Source organism: Psammomys obesus, unplaced genomic scaffold (genome assembly GCF_907164565.1).
Source record: "Psammomys obesus unplaced genomic scaffold, mPsaObe1.curated_primary_1811, whole genome shotgun sequence".
In the NCBI taxonomy this organism is placed as follows: Eukaryota; Metazoa; Chordata; class Mammalia; order Rodentia; family Muridae; genus Psammomys; species Psammomys obesus.
In genome coordinates, this window is record NW_026596166.1 from 21,260,462 (window position 1) to 21,277,433 (window position 16,972).

The following is a 16,972-nucleotide window of genomic DNA, read 5'->3' on the forward strand; positions in this document are numbered from 1 at the left end:
GATCAAATGAGGTGTAAAATCTTGGGGTAATATTGATTATTCCTTTTGACTTTGTTTTACATATGAATACCCTCAAGGACTATTCATATGGTTATCATCACAGCTCCAAGATTACTGGTTCCTTTTAATAAAGAGATATTTCACAAGTGGCTCTGGAAAACATGTGCAAAGATATATGGGAGACACTGACTCTGTCTATGAGGAGTACTAGGAATGAGTGCTGGGTCCCAGACCTTTGTCCATATTTCTCACTGTCACAATCTCACCTCTACACTAAGAACTACTGGCCTTCACAGAGTGAAACATTAGAGGCTTATGTCTGGGGACATAGCTCAGTTGAGGAAGAGCTTGTGTTTCAAGCACAAGGTCCTGGATTCAACTTGTAGCACTCCTGAAATATGCCATAATAACACAGAACTGGGAGCTAATGGCAGAAGCATAAGTTCAAGATTCTCCAGAACTACCAAGGTTACATGGTCTAGACTAGGTCACAAGAGCCATTCTTTTGGTATAAAATTAGAAGTATAAGTTGTTTCAAAACAGAACTTTTCCATGCTTTGATCCTATTTACTTTTCTTCAGTTGCAGGACTGTGGCCATGTCACAACCCAGAACATCAAAGTATATCCTACTAACCATCAGTGGGAATTTGTGTGTGCGTGTCTGTGTTTGTCTGTGTGTGCATGTATTTTTGTGTATGTTCAGGACACAACACACACATATATATGAATAGAGTGGTGACATATCTTTGTGTATGTTCAAGTTATGTCATATATGTTACTTGTATGTCATGTATGTTACATCTGTGTCATGTATGTTCACAATGTGTGTATGGATGAACACTGTGCTTATTCTTTGTTCTGTAGATTTAGTGTTTTGACTATTATATAACATGAGGAATTTCTTTTTTGGTCCAGTATATTTGGTGTTCTGTAGACCTTCTGTATGTTTATGGACAGTTCTTTCTTAAGTTAGGAAAAATTTCTTCTATGATTTTCTTGAAAGTATTTTCTGGACCTTAGAGCCTGGAATATTCTTTTTCATCTATTCCTATTTTTCTTAGATTTTGACTTTTCATGGCATCCTTGATTTATTGGATGTTTTGTGTTTGGAACTTTTCCAATTTTACTTTTTCTCTGAGAGATGTATCAATTTCTACAAGTGTATCTTCACTGGCTGAGATTCTCTCTTCCATCCCTTCTATTCTGTTGGTGATGCTTTTCTTTGTACTTTCTGATCTTTTCTCTAAGTTTTCTAGCTCCAGGGTTTTCTCTGTTTCTGTTTTCTTTATTGATTCTAATTCGGTTTTCATATCTTCACCATTTCCTTTGTCTGTTTGAATGTGAATTCCTGTTCTACCATGATGGCCTTTATTCTTTTGTTTGTTCATTTCCTCTCTATATGCCTCTACTTGTGCCACTACATGTGCCTCCAATTTTTTGGCTGTATTTGCCTGTATTTCTTTGAGAGCTTCATTCGTTTCTTCTTTATGTGCCTCTAATAACTGGATAAGGATAGATTTGAGATCATTTTCCTGTGTTTCTGATAAATTAGCATATCTTTTGACTTTTGGGGTTGCTTGTGAAGCCATTATGCCCTGATTTTTTCTTATTTTTATTTTTTGGATGTGTTCTTACGCAGACCTCTAGCCATCTGCTTATCTGTCACCTTCACTGTTTGCTCCTGGAGTCTGTACTTCAGACTGTGTTCCTTCAGACAGGGTCTGTCTGTTTCTAGTGTCTGGATTATTACTCAGGAAGATGAGAGAGGCCCACCAGTTTGTCAGTGGATGGTGATGTTTCAGCTGTAGCTAACAGAGCAAGGTTGCAGGTGCAAGAGCACAGGTGCAGGTATGTGCATATTGAAGGACAGGGTTTTAGGTTGTGTAGATGTCTAGAAGGAGGTGTGGAGGATCCTGGCACTGTTCACAGGCTCAATGCACATGGGCAGGTTTCCTGAATACCTTAGTGGCCTGCAGGCCTGTCATACTATCCTACTGGTATTCAGATCTGTCTGCGCTCCAGGAATGGTTTGCTTGGACTCCACTGGTAGACACCCAGAACAGGGGCTTCAATGTTGAGAATGCTGTACCAAGGATCCCTCTGTTGCCCACAGTGAAGGTGTGGGTGAGAGGGATATGATGTCTGGCTGATAGTATAGATGGGCCCTGGATCTTGGGTTCTTCATGCACTCACTTGAAGGCATAATCAGAAAGTACAGGGTTCCACCAGTTCTCTGCTCTCAGACATGGGCCTGTAAGGGAAAAGGAAAGTGTAGGAGATCCATCAGCTCAGTGATGTCCACTGTTTGGCCTCCAGGCAGGGAGACCCATAATTGTGAGTTATCTGCGTTATCTCTTACCTAGCATGGAGGCACCTGCTTGGGGCAACCACTGCTGCCTCTGCCAAACAGGGAGGCCCATGCTTGAGGCAAAGGAAAATACAGGGAGGTTGAATATTTGCACTCTCAGTCCCCAGAAACATCCATGGGTGACCTGGATCCAAAATTCCGCAGCTCACAGGTTGTCCCATCTTACCCAGGAAGCCTCATTGTCTATGTTCTGGCTTTAGCTGCCCCTCCACTCACCAATTTTAGAGTTTTGGATCCTGTGGTGGCAGATGGCTGTATGGGCCACCCAGATCTGCAGTCAGCTGTACAGGATATCCAGGGGCCCCCAGTGGGTGACTGTCCTAGCTTCCCAGTTCTGCTGCAATAGCAGGCAGTTGTAAGGGCCTCCCCGTGAGTGATGTTTGGGCTTTCCAGGTCTCCTACAGTGATGGCTGTGTGGCATCTAGCCCTCCAGGAACTTCATGCTTCCTGACTGAAACAAAAGAAGTGGCTACCCTAAGTATGGGTCTCCATGCCCAGCAGAAACACAATGAACACCACTGAGCTGAAGGATCTCCTACACTCTCATTTGACCCAACAGGCCCAAATCTTAGAGTAGAGAACAGGGGGAACCCCTGTGCTTTCTGATTAGGCCTGTGAGTGAGTGAATGCACCTTCAAGTAAGTACATGAAGAGTCCCAAATCCAGTGTCCATCTATGCTATCAGCCAGATATTGGATCCCTCCTACCCACACTACCACTTTTGTAAACAGAGGGATCGTTGGGACGGCATTCTCAACATTGAAGCCCCTGTTTAGGAGTCTATCAGTGGAGCCCAGGCAAAGAATTCCTGGAGCTAAGACAGATCTGAATACCAGGAGGACAGTAAAAAAGGCCGGTAGGCCATTGAGGTATTCAAGGCATCTGTCCATGTTCATTGCAACTGTGAACAGTGCCTGCACACACACTCCCTCCTGTGCTTAATTAAGCCTTGCATTCTAGGCATCTACATGCCATTTCTGCAGAAATTGAATCATCTCTCAAAGAAAAAGTAAAATTGGAAAAGTTCCAAACACAAAACATCCAACAAATTAAGGATGCTTTGAAAAGACTAAATCTAAGAAAAATAGGAACAGATGAAAAAGAAGATTACAGGCTCTAAGGCCCAGAAAATATTTTCAAGAAAATCATAGAAGAAAATTTTCCCAACTTAAGAAGTAGATGTCCATAAACACACAGGAGGCCTACAGAACACCAAATATACTAGACCAAAAAAGAAACTCCTCATGTCACATCATAGTCAAAACACTAAATCAAGGAAGCATACTAAAAGCAGCGAGGGGAAAATTCTAAGTAACATATAAAGGCAGACCTACCTGAATCACATCAGACTTCTCAGCAGAAACTGTGAAAGACAGTAGAGCCTGCTCAGAAGCCATGCAGATTCTAAGATACCACAGATGCCAACCCAAACTACTGCTTCCAATCAACATAGATGGAGAAAACAAAATGTTCCGTGACAAAACTAAACTTAAACTATATCTACACAGCAAACCATCCCTACAGAAGCTACTAGAAGGAAAAATGCAATCCAACAAAAACAACTATATGGAAGGAAAAACAGGGTATAGATAACTTCACAACATAACATTAAAAGAAAACAAGCCTTGAAATAGAGTAACACCACCAGCTTCCACAATAAAAGGAACTAACATTCATTGGTCACTATTATCTATAAACAAGGGACTCAACTCTCCAATAAAAAGACACAGACTAACAGAATAGTTGCAGAAACAGGATCAAACCTTCTGCTGCATCCAAGAAACACACCTCTGCAACAAAGATAAACACTACCTCAGAGTAAAGGGCTGGAAAATATTTTTCAAGCAAATGGACCTAGAAAATAATCTGGAGTAGCAATCCTAATATGTAATAAAATTGACTTTCAACCAAAATTAATCAAAAAAGATAAGGAGGGGCACTTCCTTCTTATCAAAGGAAAAATCCACCAGGAGGACATCACAATTCTGAACATCTATGCCCCAAATACAAGACTACTTATGTTAGTAAATAACACATTATTGAATTTTAAATCATACATCGAACCCAACAACTTAATACTGGGAGACTTCAACAGTACACTCTCACCAAGGGACAGATCATCTAGGCAGAAGCTAACTGGGACACAATGATACTTAACAGAAATCCTAAATCAAATGGACCTAATAGATGTCTACAGAAATTTTCAACCAAACTCAAAAAAGTATATCTAGTTTTCAGCACCTCGCGGAACCTTCTCAAATAGTGACCATATAGTCTGGCACAAAGCAAGCCTCAACAGGTACAAGAAGATCAAAATGATCCCTTGTATCCTATCAGACCACCATAGCCTAAAACTAGACCTCAACAAAAACAGAAATAACAAAAAGCCTACATTCACATGGAAACTAGACAACTCTCTATTCAATGACAGTTTGGTCAGGGATGAAATGAAAAAAAGAAATTAGAGACTTCCTAAAATTCAACAAAAATGAAGGCAAAACTTACCCAAACTTATGGCACACACTGAAAGCAGTACTAAAAGGAAAGTTCATAGCACTAAGTGTCTCCAGAAAGAAGTTTGAGACATCTCATACAAGCAATTTAATGGCACACCAAAAAGCCCTCTCCCCACAAAAAGAAGTAGACACACCCAAGAGCAGTAGATGACTGGAAAAGATCAAACTCAGAGCTGAAATCTATGAAGTAGAAACAAAGAAAACAATTCAAAGATTCAATGAGACCAAGAATTAGTTCTTTGAGAAAATCAACAGGATAGACAAACCCTTATCCAAACTAACTAAAAGACAGAGAGAAACTACCCAAATCAGCAAAATCAGAAATGAAAAGGGGTCTTTTCTGAGACTGATACTACAACTAAGGACCATCCATGGAAATAACCTAGAACTCTAAGAACCCCTGCACAGATGTAGTCAATAGCAGCTCAGTCTCCAAGTGAGTTCCCTAGTAATGGGAACAGGGACTGTCTCTGACATGAACTTAGTGGCTGCCTATTTGATCACCTCCCCCTGAGTGGGAAGCAGCCTCACTACACCACAGAGGATCAGCCAGTCTTGATGGGACCTGTTAGACTATGGTCAGATGGAAGGTGAGGAGGACCTCACCTATCAGAGGACTTTAGGAGGGGCATAGGGGGAGAAGAAGGAGAGGATGTGGGATTGGGAGGGGATGAAGGACATTGCTACAAAGGAGATACAAAGTGAATAAACTGTAATTTATAAAAATATAAATAAAATTTTAAGAATGAAAAAATAAAGATCATAACATCCCTACCTCCTATACTTGTGGGACTTTGATGTATTTGAATTAAACGACCCATGTAAATAACAATATTTCACAGGAGACAACTTCCTGAACAGAACACCAACAACACAGGCTCTAAGATCAACAATTAATAAGTGAGACCTCATTAAAATTAAACATGTCCATAAAGCAAAGGACACTGTCAGCAGAACAAAATAACAGCCTACAGACTGGGAAAAGGTGTTCAAGAACCCTACATCTAACTACATCTAACAGAGGACTAATATCCAGAATATATATATAACTAAAAATGTTAAACACCAACAAACCAAGTAATCCAAATAAAAAATTGGGTACTGAGCTAAACAGAGCGTTCTCAACATAGGACTATCAAATGGCAGAGAAACACTTAATGAAATGCTCAACATCCTTATTTGTTTGGTAAGTGCAAGTCAAAATGAACCTGAGATTTCACCTACACCCATTAGAATGGCTAAGATCAAACACTCAAGGGATAATGCATGCTGAAGAGAATGTGGAGAAAGAGGAACCCTCCTCCATTTCTGGTAGGAATGTAACCTTGTACAACCCCTTTTAAAAATCAATCTGGTGCTTCCTCAGAAAATTAGGAATCATGCTACCTCAACATCCAGCTATACCACTCCTATGCATATACCCAAAATAAGGAAATTTGCTCAACCATGTTAGTAACAGCTCTATTCCTAATAGCCAGAATCTAGAAATGACCTAATGTCTCTCAGTGGAGGAATGGATAGAGAAATTGTGGGACATTTACACAATGGAATACTACTCAGCAATGAAAATCAAGGAAATCATCAAATTTGCAGGCAAATGGTGAGAACTAAAAAAGATCATCCTGAGTGAGGTAACTCAGAATCAGAATGACACAAATGATATGTACTCATAAGTGGATATTAACCAGATACTATAATATTGGGGAGGGGCATGCATGCAGAGGGTGGAGGAAGGGAGGGATTTGGGACAGGAGGAGGGAGAGAATCACAGGGGGGATACAAAGTGAATAAAGTGTAATTAATAAAGAAAAAAAACATAATAAAATCAATAGCCCTAAAGAAGCTAAACAAAAAGGGGGACCCTGCGGTAAATGCTTGCTAATTCTCATTCAGTAAGGCAAACGATAGAGATCAGAAGTAGGAGAACGCAGGGAAAAGTACAAGTACCTTCCACAGAGGATCATTGAAAGACTCTACCCACCAGGATATCGAAGAAGAGTCTGAGACTCATAGCCAAACCTTAGGCAGAGTGCAGGAATCCGTATGGAAGAACAGGGAGATAGAAAGACACAAACTCCACAAGGAGAAAAACAGAGCCAAAAATCCTGGGCTCAGGGGAGCCTACAGAGACTGATATTCCAATTAAGGACCATGCATGGAGAGGGCCTAAGCCCCCTGTGCAAAGGAAGACCCTTAGCTGCTTAGTTTCCAAGTGTGTTCCCTAGTAATGGGATCAGGGGCTGTTTCTAATATGAACTCAGTGTCTGACTCTTTGATCACCTCACCCTGGCCGGTGCAGCCTTACCATACCTCAGAAGAAGAAGATGCAGCCAGCGTTGATGAGACCTGATAGGCTAGGGTCAGATAGAAAAGGAGGAGGTCATCCCCTATCATGGGACTAGGGAAAGGGCATAGGGGGAGAAGAGGAAGACTGAGTGGTACTGGGAGGAGACAAGGGAGGGGGCTCTAGCCAGGATACAAAGTGAAAAAAAATGTGATAAATACATAAATAAAATTAAAGAAAGAAATTTTGGTCACTATTACATGTGTCCAAGGCCATGCCTCCAAGAACATAGTGCCTGTGATGATTTTCTGATTTTCAAGTAGATATAAATGCAAATAAGCCCAAGGAATTTGGTTAAGTAAAATATATGTTACAGCAAATAGAATCAGGTTACATCCCATCAAAATAGCATATCTCAACTTCATTTCTGTGGTCTGTGCTTAATATAAATTTAAGTGTATCATTCCTTAAACTTAGCAGGCAACTGAGGATCTTGTATCTGCAGTAAGTGAGAGCTCTTTCTTTATTAAGTCACAGGAACTGGATGTGGATATTCTGTTCAGACTTCTGAGGTTCACCTGCTTCTCAGAATGTCATGCCGGCCTGTGGTACTTGGTTCAGGGATATGTGTGTAGGAAACATTTTATGCAAGTTTCTGATCCTTTTAAAATTATCTGCACTCATTAATGCTTCTAGTTATGACAAGAAAAATCAAAGGTTAAGAGCATGTGCAAAAATGTTAAAGATACAACTACAGAATCACCAGAAAGGCTGCAACTAAAAATGTTTAAAATATAAAGTACCAACCAGGAAATTAAATGCTTTGTTGAGGTAGAAATAGTGCAGACGTTTGGAGAAAAGACTAATGATTTCTTTGCTTATTGTTAGATCTGAATGAATATGGCTAGTTTGGCACTTGAATGTAGATCAGGCTGGCCTCAGACTTGTGGCCATCCTCCCACTCTTGTCTCCTGAGTATCATGATTAAATACACATCTGCCTTATGACCTGGCACAGCGTGTAGATATCTACCTAAGAGAAATGAAAATGTGTGATCAAATAATGACTGCATAGCACGTGGTTAGTGGGGACCATTCACAGCTGAATGAATTCATAAAATGTTTGTTTATCAATATAAAGCACATAAACTGAGTTGTGGTTATGATAGAATGATATTTAGCAATAAAAATATATGGACCACTACTATATGTGGCTACCTAGGTGACTATTTAAAAAAAAAAACTCAGTGTGAATAAGGTCTTATATAAAGGAGAACTGACTGATTCTGTTGCCTGATTTTCTCCTTTTTAAATTTAGTTTTTAAATGTTTTTTTTAATTTCATACTCCTCATATCTTTCTGTACTTCTGATTCCTCTCAAATTCATGACCTCTTTTAAATTACTACTGTTACATATATACATATTATATATAATATGTAAATTATATATATATATATTTATAACATTTATACAACCTGTTGAGACCCTTTAGTGTTGCTTACATGTATAGGACTGACTACTGGATATTAGATAACCTATCAAGGTTTTTTTTTCCACAGAGAATATTGATTGATATTGATTAATTGATATTGAATATTAATTGATATTGATTAATATTGATCTTTCTTAATAGTCAGTGATCGTCTATAGCTATTCATTTAACAATGGGGCCTTTTGAGATTTCCCCATCTATGTTGGTATGTCAACTGGCATGCAGGTCTTGTTTAAGTGACAATATTGTTGGGATTTCATAAGCGCAGCCTCCCTGTCATATGTAGACGACACTACTGCACAGCTACTGACATCTTGGTCTTCTGTATCTTAGAATCTTCCCAACTTCTCTTCCATAATACATAGGAGTTGCATTGAAGATGTAGCAATCGTAGCTGGGTATCTCATGGTCAGATGTCTATATTTTGACTAGCTGTGTCTTTTAATGATCTCCATCTGATACAGAAAGAAGCTTCTTGGGTTATGAGAAAGAGCTACATTTCTTTGTGGATATAAGAATAAGTTAGCAATTGTACTGGTTTAGGGAAGTGGCAGTAGTATGTTCTCCTCTACAGTAGGTTTACAGTGCCAGGCATGAATTCATAATTGGTCGGTCATAAGTCCAGTTGGATGATCTCACCATGCTGATTGATGTGGTGGTTTATAAGCTTTATGGCTAGGAAAAAAAAAAAAAACAATCATTTTTAACCCTTGGAAGTTGGCATACACCACCCAGAGTTAGTCCTGAGGTCAGTTACAGAGGCATCCTTTCACATTCTATGTCTGAAAGGTACGGTGTCTTAAGCAATAGCGTCTTATCTTCAATGTCTGGAATAAATCTAGGACAACAATAGTCTGTAGAGTCCCAGACTCTTCTGGCCAACAGCTTGATGGGAAGTTTAGTATGCTTGGGGCTTTTGTTAGATAGTCTATGACTCTTGGAGGCAACATTATCACCCCAAATGGTAAACTTCATTTAATATAAGTATATATATGAATTGTAAAATATTAAATAGTATGTTTCCAATGGCTCTTTCAATTATCTGTGTTATTTATCTCTTCTATTTTCCTCTCCTTCCATGGTTCCTTTCCCTCTCCACCCCAATTAAAGTCTTTCTGCCTATTTTTCCTAGCTCTCTCTTCATAGCAACCTGTGTTCCACTATCCATCTCACTAGAGGTCTTTCTGTCCCTGTCTCCATAATCCCGTTTGACTTTCCTAGTTTCTTCAGTTATTTCAGGTTATATACACATATCTAAAAATCTGGAGCTAGGATCTACAAATAAGAAAGAACTTTCAATATGTTTGTTATTGTAGGTCTGGGTTACCTCTAAATTGGCATTCTATTTCCACCCATTTACCTACACATTTTGTAATTTCATTTTTTCTTTTCTTTGTTTAAAAATACTATGCATTTATTTATTTCTATATTTTCAGAGCTCTCATTTTTTTTTGAGTTGTAATATAATTGTATCATTTATCCCCTTTCCTCCCTCCAAAGCTTCCCATATATCACTATTCTTTTTTAAATTCCTGGTTTCTTTTTCTATTAATTGTTGTTACATTCATTGTGTATATATATGTACATATATATTCTTATAATATAACCAGCTTTCTCCACAACCTCTCCAGCATGTGTTGTCCCTTGAGTTTTTCATCTTGGCCATTCTGATGGGTATAAGGTGAAATCTCAGGGTTGTTTTGATTTGCATTTCCCTAATGGCTAATGAGGTTGAGCATTTCTTTAAGTGCTTCTCTGCCATTCGATATTCCTCTACAGAGAATTCTGTTTAACTCTGTTCCCCATTTTTTAATTGGATTACTTGGTTTGCTGCTTTTCAGCTTCTTTAGTTCTTTGTATATACTCGATATTAGTCCTCTGTCAGATAAAGGGTTGGTGATGATTCTTTCCCAATCTGTAGGCAGTCGCTTTGTTTTGATGATGGTGTCCTTTGCTTTACAGAAGCTTTTCAATTTCATGAGGTCCCATTTATTGATTGTTGCTCTTAGAGCCTATGCTGTTGGTGTTCTGTTCAGGAAGTTTTCTCCTGTACCAATGAGTCCTAGGGTATTCCCTATTTTTTTTTTCTAGCCGATTTAATGGGTCTGGTTTTATGTTGAGGTCTTTGATCCACTTGGACTTCAGTTTTGTGCAGGGTGATAAGTATGGATCTATTTTCATTTTTCTACATGTAGACATCCAGTTGGACCAGCACCATTTGTTGAAGATGCTATCTTTTTTCCATTGTATGGTTTTGGCATCTTTGTCAAAAATCAGGTGTCCGTAAGTGTGTGGATTTATTTCTGGGTCTCCTGTTCGATTCCATTGATCCACCATTCTGTTTCTATGCCAGTACCATGCAGTTTTTATAACTGTTGCTCTATAGTACAGCTTGAGATCGGGGATGGAGATACCTCCAGAAGATCTTTTATTGTAGAGGATTGTTTTAGCAATTCTCGGTTTCTTGTTATTCCATACGAAGTTGAGAATTTTTCTTTCCAGGTCTGTAAATAATTGTGTTGGCAATTTGATGGGAATTGCATTAAATCTGTAGATTGCTTTTGGTAAGATGGCCATTTTTACTATGGTAATCCTGCCAAGCCATGAGCATGGGAGATCTTTCCAACTTCTCATATCTTCCTCTAATTCTTTCTTCAGAGACTTGAAATTTTTTTTCATACAAGTCTTTGACTTCCTTGGTTAGGGTTACACCAAGGTACTTTATGTCATTTGTGGCTATTGTGAATGGTGTTGTTTCTCTAATTTCTTTCTAAGCCCTTTTGTCTTTTCTTTACAGGAGTGCTACTGATTTTTTTGTGTTAATTTTGTATCCGGCCACTTTGCTGAAGGTGTTTATCAGCTGTAGGAGTTCCCTGGTAGAGTTTTTGGGGTCACTCATATATACTATCATATCATCTGCAAATAGTGATAATGTAAACTGGTACACGACTCTGGAAATCAATCTGACGCTTTCTCAGACAACTAGGAATAGCGCTTCCTCAAGATCCAGCCATGCCACTCATAAGCATATACCCAAAAGAGGCGCAAGTACACAAAAAGGACATTTGTTCAACCATGTTTGTAGCAGCTTTATTTGTAATAGCCAGAAGCTGGAAACAACCCAGATGCTCCTCAACTGAAGAATGGATGCAGAAACTGTGGTACATCTATACAATGGAGTATTACTCCGGAATGAAAAATAAGGAAATCATGAAATTTGCAGGTAAATGGTGGGACCTGGAAAGGATCATCCTGAGTGAGTTGACCCAGAAGCAAAAAGACACTCACGGTATATACTCACTCATATAAACATACAATATAGAATAAACCCACTAAAATCTGTACATCTAAACACACTAAGCAAAAGAGAGGACCCTAACTAAAATGTTCAATCCCCATCCTGAAAGGCAAAGAGGATGGACATCAGAAGAAAACGAAAATAGGAAACAACCTCGGAACCCGCTACAGAGGGCCTCTGAAAGCCAGAAGAAAACAGGAAACAACCTTGAAACCTGCCACAGAGGGCCTCTGAAAGCTTCTGCAGTATAGACTGTAAAAGCAGATGCTGAGCCTGATGGCCAACTGATGGGCAGAATGAATGGAATTTTATGTAAGAAGTGGGAAATAGTAAGAGCTGGAGGGGACCGGAACTCCACAAGGAGAGCAACAGAACAAGATAATTTGAACACAGGGAACTTCCCAGAGACTCATACTCCAACCAAGGACTATTCGTGGAGATGACCTGGAACCCCTGCACAGGTGTAGCCCATGGCAGTTCAGTGTCCAAGTGGTTTACATAGTAATGGGAAGAGGGACTGCCTCTGACATAATCTTATTGGCCTGCTCGTTGATCACTTCCCCTTGAGGGGGGAGCAGCCTTACCAGGCCACAGTAGAGGACAATGCAGCCATTTTTGATGAGAACTGATAGACTAAGATCAGAAAGAAGAGGAGAACCTCCCCTATCAGTGGACTTGGGGAGTGGCATGCATGCAGAAAGGGGAGGGAGGATGGGATCGCCAGGGGAGGAGGGAGGGGCTTATGGGGGGATACAAAATGAATAAAGTGTAATTAATAAAAAAAAATAAAAAATAAAAAAATAAAAAATAAATATAACCAGCTTAGCCTGAATATTACTTCTATATATGTCTTCAAGTATTGGATAACCAATTGCTATGTTCCTCTCTAAAGAATACCAATTTTCCCACTTTTGCAATTTTTAAAATTTTTATATTTGTTAATTACAATTTATTCACTTTGTATCCCCCCTGTAGTGCCCTGCTCCTTCCCTCCCAATCCCACCCTCCCCCTTCTCCACCCATGTCCCTCCCCCAGTCTAATGATAGGGAAGTTGTTCCTCTCCTTTTTTCTGATCCTAGTCTATCAGGTCGCATCAGGAATGACTGCCTTGTCTTCCTCTGTGACCTGGTAATGCTGCTCCCCCCTCAGGGAGAGGTGTTAAAAGAGCAGGCCAATTGGGTCATATCAGAGATAATCTCTGCCATATCTGTGCAGGGGTTCTAGGTTATCTCCATGAATGCCAATTTCTTATTTGCTTGTAGTCTTTGTGTAGCATTGAGACTTGCTGTGCTTTCCCACATCCACTTTAGCATGTTAATTGGCGTGGTCCTTGTTCAAATCATGTTTATATAGTTATGTTGATGAGACCTTATAAGTATAGCATCTAACATCACTAGGAGACACAACCCCACAGAAACCCCACACCCAATTCTCTGGCTTTTATAATATTTCCTCCCTCAGTTTAATGATGTTCCCTGAGTATTAAAGTGAGGGTGTTTTATTTTGTGATTTTTTTCATCAATGCTCTCTCTCTTTTGCAATGAGAAATGTCTTTGATAATTCTAAGGATTACATTTATCTGTGGGTATAAGAACAAATGCTAAGAAACTGACATTAGAGATTATGATGGTTTATTAAAGTGGTAGATGGAGGTTCTCCTCTAAGATCCATGACTTCACTAGCACCAAGTAGGTAGCCATGTTTCCAGTCCCAGATATAGTTTCTCTCTTGTGAAGTGGATCTGAATTCTGTCTTCTCTGTCTTATATTCTGTTCGTGAGGCTTACCTCTAGTACCTGTTCGAGTCACTAAATGCTTTCATTTCCATATCTCCCTCATTTTGGGTTTTATTGATTGGTTCTATTTCCATTTCCAGATCTTAAACTTTTTATTTATTTTCTTCCACTGCTTTTGTTTTCAGAATTTTAAAGGAATTTATTCACCTACATAAAAGTTATTATAAGGTTGTTATCTCTTTCTTCGGTTATGTTGCAATTCTCAGGCCCTATTGTAGTAGGATTGTTTGGCTGTAGTAGAGACAGATTGTCTTGGATGTTAGTGATTGTGATTTTACTCTGTTGCCTAACCATCTGCGTTTGGGATGATTGTAGTTCCAGGTGCTGATGTCTAGTTTTATCTTTGTTGGAGGTATTCTTTGTTTCTTGATATCTATTGTTCTATCTGATGTACTGCCTGTGTGTCACTTGGTAGGGAATTCTGAGATTATGCTAGGTGTGGCCATTGGGTGTTACAGGTAAATTGTGTCTCTTAAGTATTAGTCACTTACATTTAGGATTGGGGATGGACTAGGAATGGTGGGGATGAGGGGTCCACAGATGAGAAGAAAGCCAGAATCTGCATAATCCCCTGGGAACTGGGGTAGATAATGAAGAGAGAACACAAAGAGCTGAGTATGAGATATGGTTGTTGTATGTGATGAAGAAGAGAAAGAATGAAGATCTGTAACTAAGCAGTCTAATTCACTGGACTCCTTGCTTCTCTGGCAGGCTTCCTGGAAAAGCCTGTTAGAGTTGTGGATTGAGATAACAAGATGAATGCTGAGGATAGTTTTAAGAAAATATCTTCAATCTGTGTTATCCACTGGATATGGGTACAGAAAGAAGGGAGAGGCTGCAGAAGGTAGTCTGCTACAAAGCTGGGGAATAGAATAAGTACATAGAGTTGCAGGAAAAGAAGAGAGGAATAGATGTTAACCAAAATTACTCGAGGCAAAAATTAACATTAAATATAAGCCTAAATATAAGTCAATGAAAAACAGAAAAAATCTGTAATTTGAAATCAGTCTCCTACATGAGTAGAAGAAAATGATCAATTGTCATTGCAATTAAATATAAAGTAATTTTGAACATAATATAAAGAGCTTACTAGAAACAAAATTTAACTTCTTTGGTTTTGTTCCTTCTTTGGTTTGGTTTTTATGTTTATCTTCTACTATATGGCTAAAATCCACTAATAAGTGAGTACATACCATGCGTGTCTTTCTAGGTCTGGGTTACCTCACTCAGGATGATCTCTTCTAGTTCCATCTATTTGCCTGAAATTTTCATGATTTCTTTGTTTTAAATACTTGAGTAGTATTCCATTGTATAAATGTACCATAGTTACTTTATCCATTCTTTGGTTGAGGTACATCTAGATTCTTTCCACATTCTAGCTATTATGAATAAAGCTGCTATGAACATAGCTGAGCAAGTGTCTTTGTATGGCAGAATGTCTTTTGGAAATATACCTGGGGGAGGGGGAGGGTTAGCTGTATTTTAAGTTAAAGATATTCCCAATTTTCTAAGAAAGTACCAGATTGATTTCCAAAGGGGTTGTACAAATTTACACTCCCACCAGCAATGGAGAAGGGTTCCCCTTTCTCCACATCCTTGCCAGCATGTGCTGTCCCTTGAGATTTTGATCTTAGCCATTCTAACTGGTGTAAGATGAAATCTCAGAGTCATTTTGATTTGCACTTCCCTGATGACTAAGGAAGTTGAGTATTTTAAGTTATTAAACACTTCCTCCTCTTTTGTTAAATTAAATACTCATTTCAGTTCAGGAAGTCATAAATAGCAATTAGATGATAAAACAAAAGCGAGCAAATTAAAGAAAATGCCATGCCTCTCATTTCTATGGCCCAGTGATTAATCCTCATTTTTACCATACTGTATTTTCCTTGGTGTCACAATTATGAAATAGATGATGAGTGTATATTAATCAGATGCACAAAAGCTGGCACAGAAAGGTCTAATATAGGAGCTACATGCCATGTGTGGCACCATCTGCCAATCCCCATAACTTTACTTCTCAGAATTAGGATTATCACCTTATGGTTACTCACCAAAATGTTTGCCTTTTGTCTTTGCTTTCTGAAAGCTAACTCTGTTACACAATGAACAAACCTGTCAAAGGAGATTTGCACATATAAAGTTCTTGCCGATTATCAGGATCTTCTTACATTCCCAAATAAACACAAAATGCTATTTGTTTCACACCTATGAAAGAAACTGTGAGTGTACTGGATTCCTCGATAAATGTCTTTGGTCTCTAAATGAGAGATACAGGCTACCTTATACACTAAGGACTATTAAGATAGGGAAACACCTCCTTGTTAACCCAGTTGCATAGTTTATGTATCCTACTCCCGGAAGTCACGCTTTTAAAATCATCGAAACAAGGCTTGTTTGCCAAAGGGCTCCCATAACAAGGACTTCCTGGTAAAAGCATTATACAAAGACTCTCATAACAATATGTCTGTTTTCTGTAAGTTGAATTTGTCAACCTGTGTTGAAGGAGCTGTGACTGTGTCCTCAAGAGAATATCCGCAGTAATGAGAATGGAAGTGGTTCACAGGACAGAACCTTTAACTTCGCAGTATAAAAACCATTGTTTGGGAAGAGGGACTGCCTCTGACATAATCTGATTGGCCTGTTCTTTGATCACCTCCCTCTGAGGGGGGAGCAGCCTTACCAGGCCACAGAAGATGACAATGCAGCCATTCCTGATGTGATCTGATAGACTTAAGATCAGAAGGAAGGAGAGGAGAACCTCCCCTATCAGTGGACTTGGGGAGGGGCATTCGTGAAGAAGGGGGAGGGAGGATGGGACTGGGAGGGGAGGAGGGAGGGCCTTATTGGGGGGGATACAAAGTGAATAAACTGTAGTTAATAAAAATAAATAAATTAAAAAAAAACGTTGGTTACCATAAGAACTGTTCCTCATGGAGAAGGTCTAAAGCAGCTGGATCCCTCCCAGCCCTATGTCGAAAGTGTGTACTCTCTTAAGCAATAGGTTCACGTTCTGGTAAGTAGCAGAAGACAATGACAACAGCATATATTGTTTTGGGTTCTCTTAGAACTTCCAAACAACTTGCAGGGAGATGTCTCTTGTTCAGCATGGGCATTTTGTTAGAAAGTTTGTGTCTCCTGAGAAAGGCATTATTACCTTATGTAGGGTACCTTGTGTGTGTGTGTGTGTGTGTGTGTGTGTGTGTGTGTGTGTGTGTGT

The 16,972-nt window shown here is 39.2% G+C and overlaps 1 protein-coding gene across 1 annotated transcript in view; it reads left to right on the forward strand.

The window, feature by feature from the left end:
• Positions 1-16,972, forward strand: part of LOC129667664 (STAM-binding protein-like) — a 30,450-nt gene that overhangs the window by 9,618 nt on the left and 3,860 nt on the right. The gene's annotated exons all lie outside the window — the stretch shown is intronic.